Source organism: Nothobranchius furzeri, chromosome 15, assembly GCF_043380555.1.
Source record: "Nothobranchius furzeri strain GRZ-AD chromosome 15, NfurGRZ-RIMD1, whole genome shotgun sequence".
Lineage (NCBI taxonomy): Eukaryota > Metazoa > Chordata > Actinopteri > Cyprinodontiformes > Nothobranchiidae > Nothobranchius > Nothobranchius furzeri.
This window is the reverse complement of record NC_091755.1, coordinates 52,700,708-52,717,746: the sequence shown is the minus strand read 5'-3', so window position 1 is coordinate 52,717,746 and position 17,039 is coordinate 52,700,708. Positions and strand designations below refer to the sequence as shown.

The following is a 17,039-nucleotide window of genomic DNA, read 5'->3' as shown; positions in this document are numbered from 1 at the left end:
ATGCCGTTATGTAACAACATAACTGTAATAAATCAGAAGATGTGTACAGGACTGGATACCCTAACCCTAACCCTAATCTAATCCCGACACCCGGAAAGTAGCCATATTGGTTTTAAAGTCCAGACAGTTCAGGTGTTCAGCTGTTGACTTCTGCTGGTTTATGTAGTTCTTAATGCACTGGTATGAGATGAACAATTATTTGCAGATGACTCCATCTATAAAAATAAAATTGGGCAATGCCTGTAAAGAAGATACAGGAACTAAAACACTGAAATATCAAATTAAACGCATCACATCTGGTGGCCATTGCTAACATCTTTAACTACAAAAAACTCTACAGAAGATTCAAAGAATCCACTTTCCTGGTCAAAACAGAAAAAATGCCTAAACATGGCACAGAGGTGATTGCACATCCATCTGTCTCCTTTTGGTGCTTCTGCAGCACATAAAAGTCCTGTTTCAAACTATTCAATTCAATTCAATAATTTATTTCACTAAAAGTTTAAATATACAAACTTCAAATTAGAATATAAGCATTCAAGTGAAATAGGGGGAGGAAGAAGAAAGAATCTTATATGACCTACCCCCTTTAACTGAGACAAGATAAATAACAAAGAGTACAAAATAGCCTTATACACAAAAAAATAAACCGCTCTCTTACTTCCACAAATAATATCACTACTAAAAAATTAATCCTCCATCCTCAATTCACCAAATCATACAATTTTATCATTTTATCTTTATACATTTTTTTGAATTGATCAGTAGTTGTACATTTTTTTAATTCATCATCCAGATTATTCCATAATTTCACACCATATATTGAAATACACATTTGCTTTAATGTAGTACGAACAAATATCCTTTTAAACTCTGGTTTCTTTCTACTCTTATCATTTTTTGGGATCAAAACAAAGAACCTTTGTAGATTAGTTGGCAGTAAATTATTTCTAGCCTTAAACATAATTAGTAAAATTTTCAAGTTAACTAAGTCTTTGAATTTCATAATTTTAGATAGAACAAAATATTTGTTAGTATGTTCTCTCGGATTAGCTTTATGTAGAATTCGCAAAACTTTCTTCTGTAACAGAAACTAGAGAAAATGTATGGTCTTTCAGGGCACTGATGATCGAGTTAAGCCCCGCCTTTTTGTAGCAATAAATGCACAGTTCACATCCAAGTATAACCCCCAATGAGATGCGCATTACTTGACTTGAACTGAGTTTTACCGTATTTTCCAGACTATAAGTCACACTTTTTTTTCATAGTCTTGCTGGTCCTGCGACTTATATACAAATTATGTATACCGCGCTGCTGCAGGCCGGCTACGGACCAGGAATGAGCTCCCCTGTCCCGCTGGGAGGGTTTCAAACGCCGCCATCCTCTGCTGGAGACTGTGGTGTGCTGCTGCGCCCGCGTTGTTTATTCAGTTATTGTTACCGGTACTAGTCTTGCAATGTGAAACGCTTGGTCTCAGATTTTGTAAGAAAAATAATAAAATTTCCCTCCAAAATGCGACTTATAGTCCAGTGCGACTTATATATGTTTTTTTTCTTCTTCATTATACATTTTATGACTGGTGCGACTTATACTCCGGAAAATACGGTAATTTGAAGGTATCCATCAATGATGATGACCCTTGCTGCGTTGGCGAAGTGGTCTGCTGATCTACAGCGTGTTGAAAGACATCTCTAAAGAAGTATTTCATTCCATTGGCTGTCTGTCCTATAAATGACAACATGTAAGTGCAGATAGTGTTTATGCATGCTATTGCTGACGGGCATTTTAATGCATCACTGTCAACTGTGAACCAGAAAGCCCTTTGGGGATAACAGAGATACGTTCAACCTTGAAAGAAGAAGACGTCTGTGGTTCTATTGAGTTTCTTTATCTACTTCAGACAAACATGCTCTCTAACTTTCACACCAAAGGTGCTAAGTCTTGCCCCCGGGCTGACAAGCCCTCGGGGCCGGGGCAAAGGGGAAGGGATTTCAGTTAAAAGGAGGAAGGTTCAAAAATAAGCAGGTGGAAGATAAACGGAAGACAAATGTTCCTGCAGGTCAACTGCTGCTTAACGATGACTTCATAAACTCCGTACTTCAGTTTTACCTCGACCTGCTTTGCCCTTCACCTTCTGGTTTCATTTTAATTTTATTTTCCAGTCTTTCTAAGATTACTCCTTTATTATCCAGCTGAACTGATTGCCCTCATTGATTTTTCTGGCCTTATTACACGCAGACAGTCAACATTGTACTTCTTTTTCTGACAACTGATCCCTAACCTAATGAAAGACTTTTTTAATTACCTTCTCTCTGGAAAAGTGCTGCTATTTAAAGTGTTCCAACTTTATTTCCTACTTCTTCTTAACTCACCCTAACCTTCAAATATAAGATGTTTTTGTCTAACCACTGAGCCGTCTTCCCTGTTCTCCACCCATCACACTCTTAGTTTCACTTTGTCTGCTTTGCCACGGTGGCACATGAGCCTATTTATGACTCCATTACTTTTACTGAACTGCTGTGCATGAGCTGCGTCCATGACTAATAGACTGAATTAGATATACATACTTACTATTCACAGGATATGTTGCCATTTACTACGGACAAAAATAAATCATATGGTTGCAGCCAAAGATGGAGGTCCTAGAGTTGCTTTCTTGCATGTGGTACAGTGTGGATGTATATATGAGGTTCACTTATGCAATTTAGACTCATACATACATACATGAAATAAAGATAATTATGTAGGATTGGTAAATTGAGTGCTTTAAGAGCTCAATATATTATGTCTACTTATGACCAATAAGCTGTGATACTCTATATAAATATAGAATATCAACCTGCTTGGTCTTGGGATGTTTAATCAGAAGCTTCTAGGATTCTTTGTTTTATTCAGGGACTGTAAACACTTGGTTTTGATTCAAGGAAAGAGTCTGGTTTATAAAAGTAAGAATTTATAGCCCAAACAATTAAAACATGACAAGTTAACTAATATTTACTGTGATGGATGATGTATGAAACCTACAGTGAGGAACATTAAGTATTTGAACACCTTGCCATTTTGCAAGTTCTCCCCCCTAGAAATCATGGAGGGGTCTGAAATTCACAATGTAGGTGCATTCCAACTGCGAGAGACAGAATGTAAAAAGAAAAATCAGGAAGTCACATTGTATGATTTGTAAAGAATTTATTTGTTTTGCACTGCTGGACATAAGTATTTGAACACCTGGCAATCAGCAAGAATTCTGGCTCTCAAAGACCTGTTACTCTGCCTTTAAGAAGTCAACCTCTACTCCACTTAGTAATCTTAATTAGTAGCACCTGTCTGAGCTCCTTAAAGACACCTATCCACCCCACAGTCAGTCAGACTCCAACTACTACCATGGGCAAGACCAAGGAGCAGTCAAAAAAAAAAAAAAAACCAGAGACAAAATCGTGGACCTCCACAAGACTGGAAAGGGCTACGGGGAAATTGCCAAGCAGCTTTGTGAAAATAGATCAACTGTTGGAGCAATTGTCAGAAAATGGAAGAGGCTAAAGATGACTGTCAGTCTCCCTCGGACTGGGGCTCCATGCTATATCTCACCTCGTGGGGTATTACTGATGATAAGAAAGGTGAGGAATCAGCCCAGAACTACACGGGAGGAGCTGGTCGATGACTTGAAGAGAGCTGGGACCACAGTTTCAAAGGTCACTGTTGGTAGAAAACTATGCCGTCAAGGTTTCAAATCATGCATTGCACGAAAGGTTCCCCTGCTCAAGTCATCACATGTCCAGACCTGTCTGCAGTTTGCCAATGACCATCTGGATGATCCAGAGGAGGCATGGGAGAAAGTTATGTGGTCAGATGAGACCAAAGTAGAACTTTTTGGTCTAAACTTCACTTGCCGTGTTTGGAGGAAAAAGAAGGAGGAGTTGCATCCAAAGGACACCTTCCCTACTGTGGAGCATGGGGGTGGAAACATCATGATTTGGGGTTGCTTTTCTGCAAAAGGGACAGGACAACTGCACTGTATTAAGGAGAGGATAAATGGGGCCATGTATTGTGACATTTTGAGCAACAACCTCCTTTCCTCAGTCAGACCATTGAAGATGGATCGTGGCTGGGTCTTCCAACATGACAATGACCCGAAGCACACAGCCAGGATAACCAAGGAGTGGCTCCGTACGAAGCATATCAAGGTTCTGGAGTGGCCTCGCCAGTCTCCAGACCTAAATCCAATCAAAAATCTTTGGACGGGGCTAAAACTCAGTGTTGCTCAGCATCAGCCCCAGAACCCGACAGATCTAGAGAAGGTCTTTGCGGAGGAGTGGTCCAAAATCCCTGTTGCAGTATGTGCAAACCTGGTCAAGAACTACAGGAAACGTTTGATCTCTGTAATTGCAAACACAGCCTTCTGTACCAAATATTAATACTGATTTTCTCAGGTGTTCAAATACTCATGTGTAGCAGTGCAAAACAAATAAATTCTTTACAAATCATACAATCTGATTTCCTAATTTTGTTTTTTTACATTATGTTTCTCACAGTGGGAATTAGGGCTGCACAATATATCGAAAAATTATCATCATCACGATGATGGGCGTGCGATAGGCCCATCGCAAAGCATGTCAAAAACGGCGATAAATGTTTGGTCCAGACATTTCCATCCGTGTCATACATCAACTTTTTGTAAACCAGCTCTGTTTTTTTACACGGAAGTATTATTTGACCGATCAAATGTAGCCCTTCTGATATGCGGCCAATCAGATGGGTCCGTTCACGTAATACGCCCGCCCCCACGTAGACCCGTACCCCAAAATTCCACTATCTTCGCTCCGCCCCCGCTTTCCGCTGCTGCTCGCTTCCCTTGTTCTTCATGCTGGCTCAGATTAACGAACACACATTGTGCTGAGGTTTCTGGAATGAGCGCTGCTTTCAAACGTGAACGTGAGTCCGCTCGGTGTCGTTAAGCAGCTGATAGTAACCGGGCTGACTCCCGACACGTGCCGGTGAACCAACCTACCTCCATGTTGCTAGTGTTCCACCGGGTGGTGATGTTAGCCCCAGGCTCCGGTTAGCTTCCAGCTAAAAGGCTACAGCACTCTCCTCCCAGTCCCACCCTGCTAAAGAGGGCCTGGAAAAGTTCCCCCACACATCAAAGTGATTTTTCATTTATGAGCTTTTATAACCTTGTTAATCAGGATAGTTGATTTGCTGCTGCACATAAACTGTCAGTCAGAAGCTCTGCTAGCCGGTTATCTTAAGAGGAGCTAGTTCAATTTGTTAGCTTATCAGAATCATAGTTGCAGTATCATCATCTGAGCTGTTTTTTAAGATCTAGGTAAACTTGTTCAATTTGGGGTTAAAAACAAACGTTTTCAAATATTTTCCATGTAGTTTTTTTTGCCATTTCCTCTTCTGAAAGGTAGACAATTGTTTTTCTCTTTCCCTCAGAAAATCTTAATACCGTAAATCCTCTAATACAGGCCGGTATTCAATTAAAAGCCGGGTCTCCAATTTTGGCCGGTGTCAGAGTCAGCGGAGGTAAATAATGGCCGGTCTCTTATTGTGGCCGGATGGAATGTGGTAACAAGCAAGTACGAGCGTCCCAGCGGTAGGGTTATAGTCCCCAAATAAACCAGCAGAAGGCAGTAGGTGTTCCCGCAGACCTTTATGAGGCTTTTTCTTCAACACTTTGTAACGCTACAGACACGATACTCTATCACGCTCCTACCACACAGAGTCATGGTGTCAGTTAACCATGCTAATTCAACCCGCTCCACAGAACACACATCACCTTCCCTGTGGCTTACATAACACTCACACAACACGCAAATCAGCACATAGGAACTAGCAGAACGATAGGAAACACATATAACACAATACCCAGAATGCACCTGGCTTACAACCCCAGCCAGGTCATTACACTATCAAGTTCAAAGAGAACGTGCTGATTATGCTGCAGAACACTCTGGAGAGCAGCAGTAGGGGTTGTATGAACTACAGTAATCCCTCGTTTATCGCGGTAGATGCGTTCCAGACCTGGCCGCGATAGGTGAAAATCCGCGAAGTAGGGACTCCCAGCATGCCCCTCGCGGGGATTCCCTTCACGTCGCACCTACGTCACAAACCGCGGCTATAAACGGAAGTCGCCTTTCCAGCTCACCACTCAGTCATCGTTTCTTCAGATTCACGATCAGAGTTTCCAACCTACCGATCAATCCGACGAACTATCAGCTCATAGTAAGTTATCTTACTTACTTCTGGAAAGCCCGGCATTTCCGTGTCACTTCGTTGACGCTCGAACGCTCGGGGGTTTCCTAGAGCAGCCGGCGTTTCACCGACGCTATCACTTCCGCGTCTGTGAAACCACGCTCCCTATTGAATTATCGTATGATCACATTCTCTGTGATCAGCAACGCGCTGTGCCAGACCGTAGGTACTGACACGCGATCGTTCATGTCAGTTCATTTCCTTTAATGTTTTCTGTCTTTTATTTGCGCCTGATGCGTTTCGCTGCTGTGGAGCGGGGCGCTGCGGGCATCACCTTGTCCTCCGATGCACTGATCACTGATACGGCCGCCAAACAGCAAGCGCTCCGCTGTTTTTGCGGTTGGTAGATCTTTTAGAACTGCAGTTCAAAGGTAACTCATGAGGTGAATATATATGAACCCAGGTAGCAGTTTTTCTTTAGGATTGAGAGGAGATGCAGGAAGATAATAAACAGACAGGACAGAAAAATAGTCAAATAAAAACAAGTTAGTTTTTGTACCTGGTGTTGCAACAAACAGACACCATTGAAGGTCATCAGAAGTGAGGAACAGAAAATGAAATAATTATTTTAATGTTTAGAGCAGCAGGAACTCAGAGAGGCTGCAGGCGCATCCGTGAGTTTGCGGCTGCTGCGCAGGGGGAGGGGGGAGAGGGCTGAAGCAGAAACTACCGTTGTTAAAAGAAATGTGTTTAACTTTGAAAATGTGGGCGCAATTTTAATTGTCAAAAACTCCAGCGAACCATTAGTTCATTTTGCTCAAATAGAAATAGAGGCCTGCCTCTAATACTGGCCCTCCTTCCAATAAAGGCCTGGAGCTTGATGAGCTTGAGTCAAATACAGGCCCGGGCCTGTATTAGAGGATTTACGGTATTCTCCTAGTTTGGCCCAGCACAGTTCACTTCCCAATTACAGCAACAGCCTTATATCATAACCACATAAGTGCAGAAAATGCTCAGTAGCAATGAGAGAATTTGCTGTTGCATTTAAGTGATGTTAACTATTATTTAACATTTAAACTTATTTTCTGATTTTTTAATTTATTCAAAAACCCTGGTAAGGGATGTTTTTCTGTATTTGGAGCATCAGAAGTTTTATGGTGGTGGTGATGTTTTAAAGTCACTGAGAAACTGCATGCATGCAGTTTGTTGTTTTGCTGCTAATACATTAGCAGGTGCAGCTGCATAGTTTTGCAATAAAAATGTTATGTTGTAATGGAATTCATGCATTAGCTTTTGTTTGCTTTGAACCCAGAGCAGACGTCACACGCCAGACGACATCAACACTGCATACTTTAGCATTTGTTCATTTATCGTGAGTAATATCGATATCGCAAATTTAAGCACTGTTATCGAATATCGCAGGTTTTCCTAATATCGTGCAGCCCTAGTGGGAATGCATTTACATTGTGAATTTCAGACCCCTCCATGATTTATAAGTGGGAGAACTTGCAAAATTGCAAGGTGTTCAAATACTTATGTTCCTCACTATGTGTGAATGCGATGCTATCAGAACTTCTGTATCTAAGAGAGCTGAGTTCTGCGTGTAAAAGTATTTGGTTTGCGTTAAGCTTTGAAGGTGGTTGTTATTAAAAGCACATCAGACGCTATCTGTGTGTCTACTTCACCCGTTCTCGGGGACCCTCTTGTGGATCCGAAGGTCAGAGAGGTCGGATGACCTCTGGCACCACTGGCTGTAGAATACCGTGGCACCGACTTCTTCAGTCCAGAGATGTCTCGGGTCATGACAGATGGATGGAACCGTGCGTTTGGGACTCTTAAGGAGTCGGAATAAAATCAGCTTTTGTTCTGCAAGAACCGTTTGCTGTGTCAGCTTTGCAACAACCTTGACGGAGTTTCAAAGGCTGCTTCTTAGTTAAAGAGACTTCACTACGAACGGCCGTTTCCGTAGCATCCTCTAGAACTCAATGCTGAGCGATGAGAGCTGGAATACCAACTTGAACACAGATAACCGACTCACTGTAAAGTGAGTTCTGTTTTAATATTCTCATGTTATGATTTGTTTAACGAATCAGAGTGTGCCATGTTAAGGGATATTACCGAGACGACCTCAGAACACACGCCTTCTCAGGTAACGGAAGCTCTGATCTGGGGTAAAGGAAATCTATGTGTCATGTGTTTGACTTAACTTTAATTTGTCCTTGTGTGAGTGTAGATGGTGATGGCCTTGTCATATCAACACTACTGATCCTTAATAAAAATCAATGTAATAATAACATAACATTCATTTCAAACTTCAGTCATTTATGCACAGATTAATGAAAGCATTTCATTTATATAATAATTATTATAAGTGACAATAAACAAATGCTTCTTTAATGATTATTTAACTTGTAAGTTTTAAAAGTTCACATTATATTTAAGAATTCATTCTTTGATTAAGCAACTAATCCGAGCTGAGAGTGTTCACTTTATTCAGAGGCATGAAGATTCCTGTAGAACAATATGGGAAGCTTGAGGCCTTGAGGAGGGAACATCAATGTTGACAATACGTTATCATGTGTTCAGAGCTGCAGAGAGTTGAGCGGACAACTTCTCACACCAGTAGTATTCTGTTGCGAAGTACACAAGCACATACTGAGTGGAGAACCCAGGGAAGTGCGGCTGTTCGGTGAGACTGACAACCGGATGGTCCAATTGCTTGTCTGGGACTTTTAGACAAAAGAAAGAGAACTACTTGATTTTTTGTTGTTAAATCTACAAAATATGTATAGGTGTAAAGAGAGGATTGTATGAATTTGGGTGCTTTTAAAGCTTAATATACTACTCTACACTTTGACCAATGTAATGTGAATTTCCATATAAATATGGAAATCCAGTCTGATTAGTCTTTAATGTTTAACCAGAAGATTTAGAATTCTTTGTTTATACAAATGTAAAATATGTTAGCAAACAAGCTAGCTTGTTTTGTAGATTTGCCACTGGAAGACAATTTGAACTTCTTCAAAGGATGCTAGGTCTTTAGAGGCTTGTAAAAGGTCATTTAATATTAAATGTTATTTTGCACATAAGCAGGTATGTATCAGTGAATTCTCAAAGTGTTAAACTTCTGATTAAAAAGTAATTTTCATGAGATTCTGTCACTCCCATCACTTTATTTGTCGAGTTGCAACCAAAATGTTAAACAGCACCAACACATTTTCATTGAATCAGCCAGAGATGGTAAGCGCTTTGTGCTGGAAAGAGTTTTAGAAAGCTTTCGAGTGAAACCATGTTTGCTATAATTGAGTTGACAGACATCTAAAAAACATTGCCTCCAGCCACAATTGTCACAGGTGTACATGCATGAGAACAGAAGCACTTCCACTCATCACTGTGTCCTTGAATGAGATAAAGCTTCTTCGTGAAGTTTTCATTCTGTTCTGAAAAACACTGAAAGGGTCATTTATTGAATATTATGATGTCGTTCCACTACAGATAGAGTTTGTATGTGGAACGGCTGATTAGTTACTGTAAGTAGAGAGCGTTGCACAATAGTGACACAAGGCAGCTGTTGGAGCTGTCTAACTTCAGCGGGAGATGTCTCAGCTAATACTTTTCACATCTGGAGGGACTCACACTAGAGCCTTGTTTCCTACAAGTGTGAGATCTCTCTGCAGTGATGTTCCACATGTGTGCAGCACATGTTGGCTTCCTTCAGTGTGCAGCTCCCTAAACTTTAAAGGTTTGTGGCTATTTGATGCATGGTGCACACGCTGTGTAAACTGTCAAGGGATTTGTAAAGAAAACCTGGATTTACTAGGTGCAGAAAAATTAGTGGAAATCACAGGAAATAACTATTTTTGTGGGTTTTTACTGTTAGCATCAAAAGGCAAATGGAAGTCAATGGTCTTGCTATGTGTGTGAGGGTGTGTAGTTTCCTTGAGGGATTTGTTCTTGGGTTACTGGAATTTTAAAGAAGTTTAGAGTCCCGAGATGAATTTCCCATCAGGCTACTCAGAGTTAGCGGAGTACCTCCCTAGTTTGATCATGTTAAGATATTTAATCAATACAGTGAATTACGATGCAATGTTTGTTGATATGTTAAATTCAGTCACAATACCATTGATTTGACCTGATTCACCGATCGATATGAAACCATAATACAAATGAGGGGGCAATCGTTTCCCAGAGGAGAGACGATTGTTTTCTCACTACTCACCACGATGCAGCTACCTTCTCCATTTAATGCATTTGGTGATGCATCCAATTCATCCAATACAATTCATTTGCACTTTAAAAATACGGGGTGGCAGCGGCACAGGAGTTAAGAACCCGCCTTGGAATTGGAAGGTTGTAGGTCTGAGCCCAGTTCAGTCTGCCGCTGTCGTGTCCTGGGGCAAGACTCTTAACCACCGTGCCTGCTGGTGGTGGTCAGAGGGGCCGGTGGTGCCTGTGCTGACCCCTGTCAGAGCACTCCAGGACAGCTGTGGCTCGTCACCACCAGCATGAATGTGTGTGTGTGCATGGGTGCATGTGTAGTATTGTTAATATCTGTGCTGTAAAGCACCTTTGGGGGTTCTATGACTCTAGAAGTTACTATATCAAATATTTTTACCATACACAAAAAAACACAACTCACTGAGACTCCAACAAAAACCAAAATGATTTGACTTTTGTGTCACTTACCAGTTGTAGCCCAGTTAGATAATGGATTTATGATTTCATCTAATTTCATAAATTAAGCTGAACGGATTATTCAACACGTCGTTGAATAGCTTTAAATACCCCCCCCCCCAAAAAAAAAAACCCATCCTTTTTTATTTCACTTAAGAAAACAACTGGTGGGATGAAGATGAGGAGTTACAACCTCCAATCTGACCTAAAGACAGACGTCTACCCAAACCACCGTTTCCAGAAAATAAAGCTGTCTTTAGGTTCCAGTCGTTCACACAGAGCTCACTGAAGCCTCACACACACAAAAGCACACAACATTTGACTTCTGTGACACCGACCGCTAATTATGGAGTTGCAGAAAGTACCGGAGTGCACCAAAAACAGCCTCGGCTCAGTGAGCGCTGAGCAAAGACAGAGACGCGCACCAGCCGGATGTTGGCTTATTATAGAAAACCTTTGACATTTTTCATAAACTCTGTTTATGTGCTCGTCACACTCTGTGACTGCTGCAGCTCAACTGCTCCACACTTTTAAAACTTCCTCCAAAAACTCCCAAATACAAAGCTGCAAACACAGCGACTCACACACTCCTCCAACGTGTAAACACACACAATAAAATCCTGTTTTTACACAGAATATAAGGGCAACGGCTACATTGCTTAAACTGCCATCAATTCTTTATCATATTTCTATTCAATCCTTTTCTTTCTGCCTCTCAATCGTAATGGAAATGAGCAGGCAGGTGGACCCGCGAGGCTGACTGAATACTAAATGAATCCTTTATTTGTCCTCTTTGTGCACACAATCCCCGTGGTGTAAGGCAAAAAGTGATTGCAATGTAATGTAATGATGAGTTAAATGGACAGAAGGCAAACAAAAATACAAACAAAGAAGGCACTGAGGGAATTAATTCCCCTGGTGTCGCCGGCGGTGCAACAATCACCATTCAAGTCTTGACAAACGGACAGAAAGACAATTTTCTGAACAGTCTGGAGTAATTCAGGCTCAGTTCTGCAGAAACACGTCAGTTTATAAACTGCGCGCTCCTGCAAAACTTTTTAAAAATTCATCATCTTTTAAAGACAACTCCTAAACTCTGACGCCAGATTTAAGCTCAAAATCTTAAAGAATAATGAAACAGGAGAAATAAATAGATAAGAAAGTAGATATTAGAAATTAGATGCCAATAATTGGTCTAAAGGACATTTAAAGCTTGCTGAATTTGGTCACATTTTGAGAATGCCTAGCCTAGAAATCCATGTCAACTACAGCAGTGGCAAAAGATTTAGCTCTGCAGGTCGGTCTAGCCCCACTCTGACGAACTTTAAACGATTGAGACTTGGGCTTTTCTCTAATAGAAAACAGACACTGAAACTTTAGGACTTCTGCCTGACAGAGCTGAGTCACACTTTCACTCAAAATTCATGGACTCATCCATCTTGACTCACGACAGGGAAGGCTGTTGTTGTTTTAGCGTCCAGGAAACAGTAGAGAGCGTCTCGGCTAGCAGAACCTAGACAACATTCGCTACTCCGCCACACGACGGAACTCCTCCAGGCTTGTGTTACTTGTGGAGATAAAACATCAGCATTGCAGTGGAAACAGAGTCAGTGGTAGTCGCTTTGCTGTTAGCCAATCAGAGGAAAGATGTCCAGGTATTAGGAAAATATTGGTTTATAAATAACTAGCATATGCTAACTGAGAGGTGGATCTGTCGCAAGTCTCATCCATGATGGGAGAGGCTGTTTTTCCTGGTGTGGAAACCAAAGTGAAATACGAACCAGAGGTGGGTGATCCATGCATGATCCCAGTTCCTGCTGGTATAAATACACATAAAGGACATAAATCCTGCAGAAACTAGCATAAATGCTGCGTGACAAGAGTGAAAGTACAGTAGCGTGCCATTACACTCCATCATGCCTTACACAGCAGCCCGCCCCAGTTTATAAATATTCTTTTCACTGAAAGAAACTCCAGAGCAGAAACATTCGTTTAACAGTGACTTAGAGTCTCTTTCTTTTTATTTCTCTCTTTGTCTCGATATCTTTAGCTCTCTGTCTCGCTCTCTGCTATCATAAATCTTATTAAAGCTCAGTGAGAGGCCACATTCGCCACGCTGCACTGAAACACACACACAAACCGGAGCAGGACTTTCTGCAGGGTGTGTGTGTGTGTGTGTGTGTGTGTGTGTGTGTGTGTGTGTGTGTGTGTGTGTGTGTGTGTGTGTGTGTGTGTGTCCATATTGTGAAAATAAACTAGCAGTGCATAAACAGTGTCACTGACATGCTGCAGCTCAGTGTGTCACCGTGTTGTAATTGTGTCTAGTGGAGCAAAACACACATATTTTCACACACACACACACACACACACACACACACACACACACACACACACACACACATGGATGGACAGATTCTGGTTGACGTCAGGCTTCCACTTGCAGAAACGGAATAAGGGATGGGGACAACATGAGAGTAACCAAAGACTGGGTGGGTGAGATTTCCTACTCGTACAGATGGGGCTGCCGCATACGCTGTGAATTATAAATATACCACTTACAAGTAGCTAGCTGTCAGGTTGCCATGACAACCTCTCATAAATGTACTGCTACAGAATCAAAACAAGCTAATTGTAAAGTGCAGGTAATGACAAAAACAGCAATGGGATCATCCAAATATACGTTTATTAAGCTTTAAAAGGCGCTTGTGTGTGTGTGTGTGCGTGTGTGTGTGTGTGTGTGTGTGTGTGTGTGTGTGTGTGTGTGTGTGTGTGTGTGTGTGTGTGTGTGTGTGTGTGTGTGTGTGTGTGTGTGTGCAAGAGCTTCAGCATGCTGCTGGGAGTCAGGGTCATGTTGCGGTTCAGAACGAAGTTTCCACCCATTCATGCCCATGAGCGCCCCCGAGGACCACAGATACAAAGGTCTCTTAAACTCAACACACACACACACACACACACACACACACACACACACACACACACACACACACACACACACACACACACACACACGCACTACAGAAAACATCCGATTTCACAGTTTGAGTCAACTTTTATCTGAGGCTGGTGTGTGTGTGTGCTATGAGTGTGTGTGAGTGTGTGTGTGTGTGTGTGTGTGTGTGTGTGTGTGTGTGTGTGTGTGTGTGTGTGTGTGTGTGTGTGTGTGTGTGTGTGTGTCGGGGGGTGCATGTGCACAGAGACTCACACACATCCTGAGGTTTGACTGCAATAAGTAAACGTTGTTCCAGGCTGAGCGAAGAAATGCAAGAAGCAAGGGGTGAAATGTTCGGTGAGTAAAGTGTGTGTGTGTGTGTGTGTGTGTGTGTGTGTGTGTGTGTGTGTGTGTGTGTGTGTGTGTGTGTGTGTGTGTATGTTGACAGAAAAAGATCACTGAACTACAGATGTCTGACTCTCCCAGCAGCCATTCTAACTCTGCACAAAGACACAACATTATCCAAAGTGTCATTATTCTCTTCGCCGAGCAAAACGCTCTTCTGACCGTCTCCTCTTCATCAAAACGACCAAAACAGCCTAGCTGCTGGAAGGACGCATGCTGCGGCGCGACATCACAGCTAAATATTGTTAAAAACACGCTGACACGGCGAGCCACTCATTTCCCCCTAATTAACAACCTGACAGTGAAATTCGTCACACTTCCTCATGGTTATTTTCTGATGACACCAACCCAACGGTTAAATCACCGCCTGCCCATCAGGGCTCAAAGCAGAGCCGCAGCTGGCCTCTGACTTAAAATCACTCGCCGCTGTGTTAATAAAAAACACACCGCCTTTCACTGCTGCTGAACAGTCGCACCACCGACATGCCAACCCCACAGTGAGCTCATTTATAGTGACGTTAAGCAGTTCTCAGCGCTAATTACTTCCAATATATGACAAAGAGCTGAGGAAGGGAGGCTTCTGACGTCCCCGTGCATCACCACGCTGAGTGATAGAGCTTCCGTAAGCAGGTAGAGTCTATTAATTAGATTGCCTGGGTTCATACAGCCAGTGGGGCTTTGTTTATGCTGCTGCTGTCACTCCTCCAGATATCCAGCTACATTTTATTTACTCCTTCAGCTAAATGTTCTCATTTAGAGGAAAAGAAAGGACGGTCTGAGGGGATTTAATGTGGAAAAAAAGCATTATTCCTGTGAAGCTATTTCCATGACTGACGTGTGCATTGAAGGGTTGAATATCTGGCAACAACACAATATTTAAAAGGTTCATTTAAGGCGTGCAAAATGTCTAATTTAACCCTCGGGGCGTAGCAGATTTGCAGATTTTCAGACTTAGATTTTGCAGATTTGCAAAAATAAAACCTACCTACCTGGTTACTACACATCATACGTATTTCATGAGCATTTTTAACTCAGAAGTACCCCTGAAGGTCTTAGTTGTTTGTCCTTTTATCGAAACTTATTTTGAGCCTGAGAGCGTTAAAAGTTTCGCCCTATTTTCTGACACGTCTAACAACTTCCAGGCTGCAGCCACAGACGGCCCAGTCTCCCAAGCATCCAGGTGAGACAAAAACCCCTCCGAGGTCCCTGAATCACCTGGATTATCAAAAAGTCAAGTTTGTTTCACAGCTTTGTGGCATATTAAAGAAAAACTGCACTGTTAACTACATAAACAATTACTTCCTGTCGAGAGCATCAAAAGCAAATCGTGCTGCACTTCACCGCTTGGGCCGACTCACTTTTCTCCTCTCAGGCTGGTTTTTCTCTCCTTGGGCAGCTGCTTCTAAGCTATCTTGGCAGATCAATACAAGGTGAGCTCGGGTGGGGTGAGGCGAGCCCGAGTGGAAACTGTATAAAGGATGGACGTAGCCTCGGGGTCTGAAAAGTGGAGCCAGCACGGACAAGTTTGAATGGCCAGAAGAAGGTGACGCCTCTGTGAAAAGAGGAAACTTGAGTAAATGGTAAATGGTAAATGGCCTGTATTTGATATAGCGCCTTCTAGAGTCCTGGAACCCCCCAAGGTGCTTTACAACACAATCAGTCATTCACCCATTCACACACACATTCACACACTGATGGGGATGAGCCACAATGTAGCCACAGCTGCCCTGGGGCGCACTGACAGAGGCGAGGCTGCCGCGCACTGGCACCACCGGTCCCTCCGACCACCACCAGCAGGCAATGTGGGTTAAGTGTCTTGCCCAAGGACACAACGACGGCGACAGACTGAGCGGGTCTCGAACCTGCGACCTTCCGATTGCGAGGCGAGCTCTTAACTCCTGTGCCACCATCGCCCCTCGATGGTAAAGGCAGATGAGTTTTAGGTCCTCGATACAGGAGGGAGTCTACGTGTCCATGGGGCTTTAACATGTTTGGGAGCCTTTCTGGGCTATGTTTGGTAGCACCTGTTCATAATCCGATCTCATATTTCAGCTCTTAGCTTTATAGAAAGTGAAGCATAGAGTCACCTGTACTTAAAGCTGTTATAGTGAATCTATATCACCCCTCCCCTCGGGTATCTTCCCTAAGATGCTTCTGCCGGAACCAGAAACCCGCTTTACCAGATAAAATTAGATAGCGCTAAACACCAGTCACTGTTTTCTAGGAACAAACGTCTTTTGTTGTCTGCAGCTTCAAATGGCGATTTTCTTTTTGGGACTCTGGTAGTTTGTCCTAAAGTTCAAGTGTAGCAGCCGGCTGTTTCTCCTTTTCTGATATTATTGAGTGGATTTCCTCTCACACCAGTGGTGTTCTGTTGCTCAATACGCGAGTGTGTGGTGAGTGATGGACCCAGGGAAGTGCGGTGGCTCAGTGGTCCAATGGTTGCTTTGAACGTGGTATTAAGACAAAAGTGAGAGAACTACTTTATTCTTTATATTTTTAATCTCCACTTTCTATTTGTAGTCATACTGTTAGAACGTTATTAAGATGAATGTAAAAAATGTTTTAGGCTATTATGTTTTTCTAATTGGCTACAGCAGCTTTAACCCTTTAAGCGCCAAAGTCGCAGAATTGTGACAAGCAGCAATGTTGGATTTAATAAGCCACAGCAGCAGAAAAGAGCTCTCATGCAGTTAATACGTTACACTGCGGGGTGGCAGACACCTGTAACTTCAATCCAAGCAGCATTTGTGGATGTGTTACTATTGAAACTTTTCGAGTATTTAGAAATTGAACCCCGCCCACCAGTCGCAGAGTTGTCAGAGCAGTCAGATCA

The 17,039-nt window shown here is 42.4% G+C and overlaps 1 protein-coding gene across 12 annotated transcripts in view; it reads right to left on the bottom strand.

Annotated features, from left to right (window-relative positions):
• Positions 1 to 17,039, bottom strand: part of agrn (agrin) — a 391,168-nt gene that overhangs the window by 205,317 nt on the left and 168,812 nt on the right. The gene's annotated exons all lie outside the window — the stretch shown is intronic.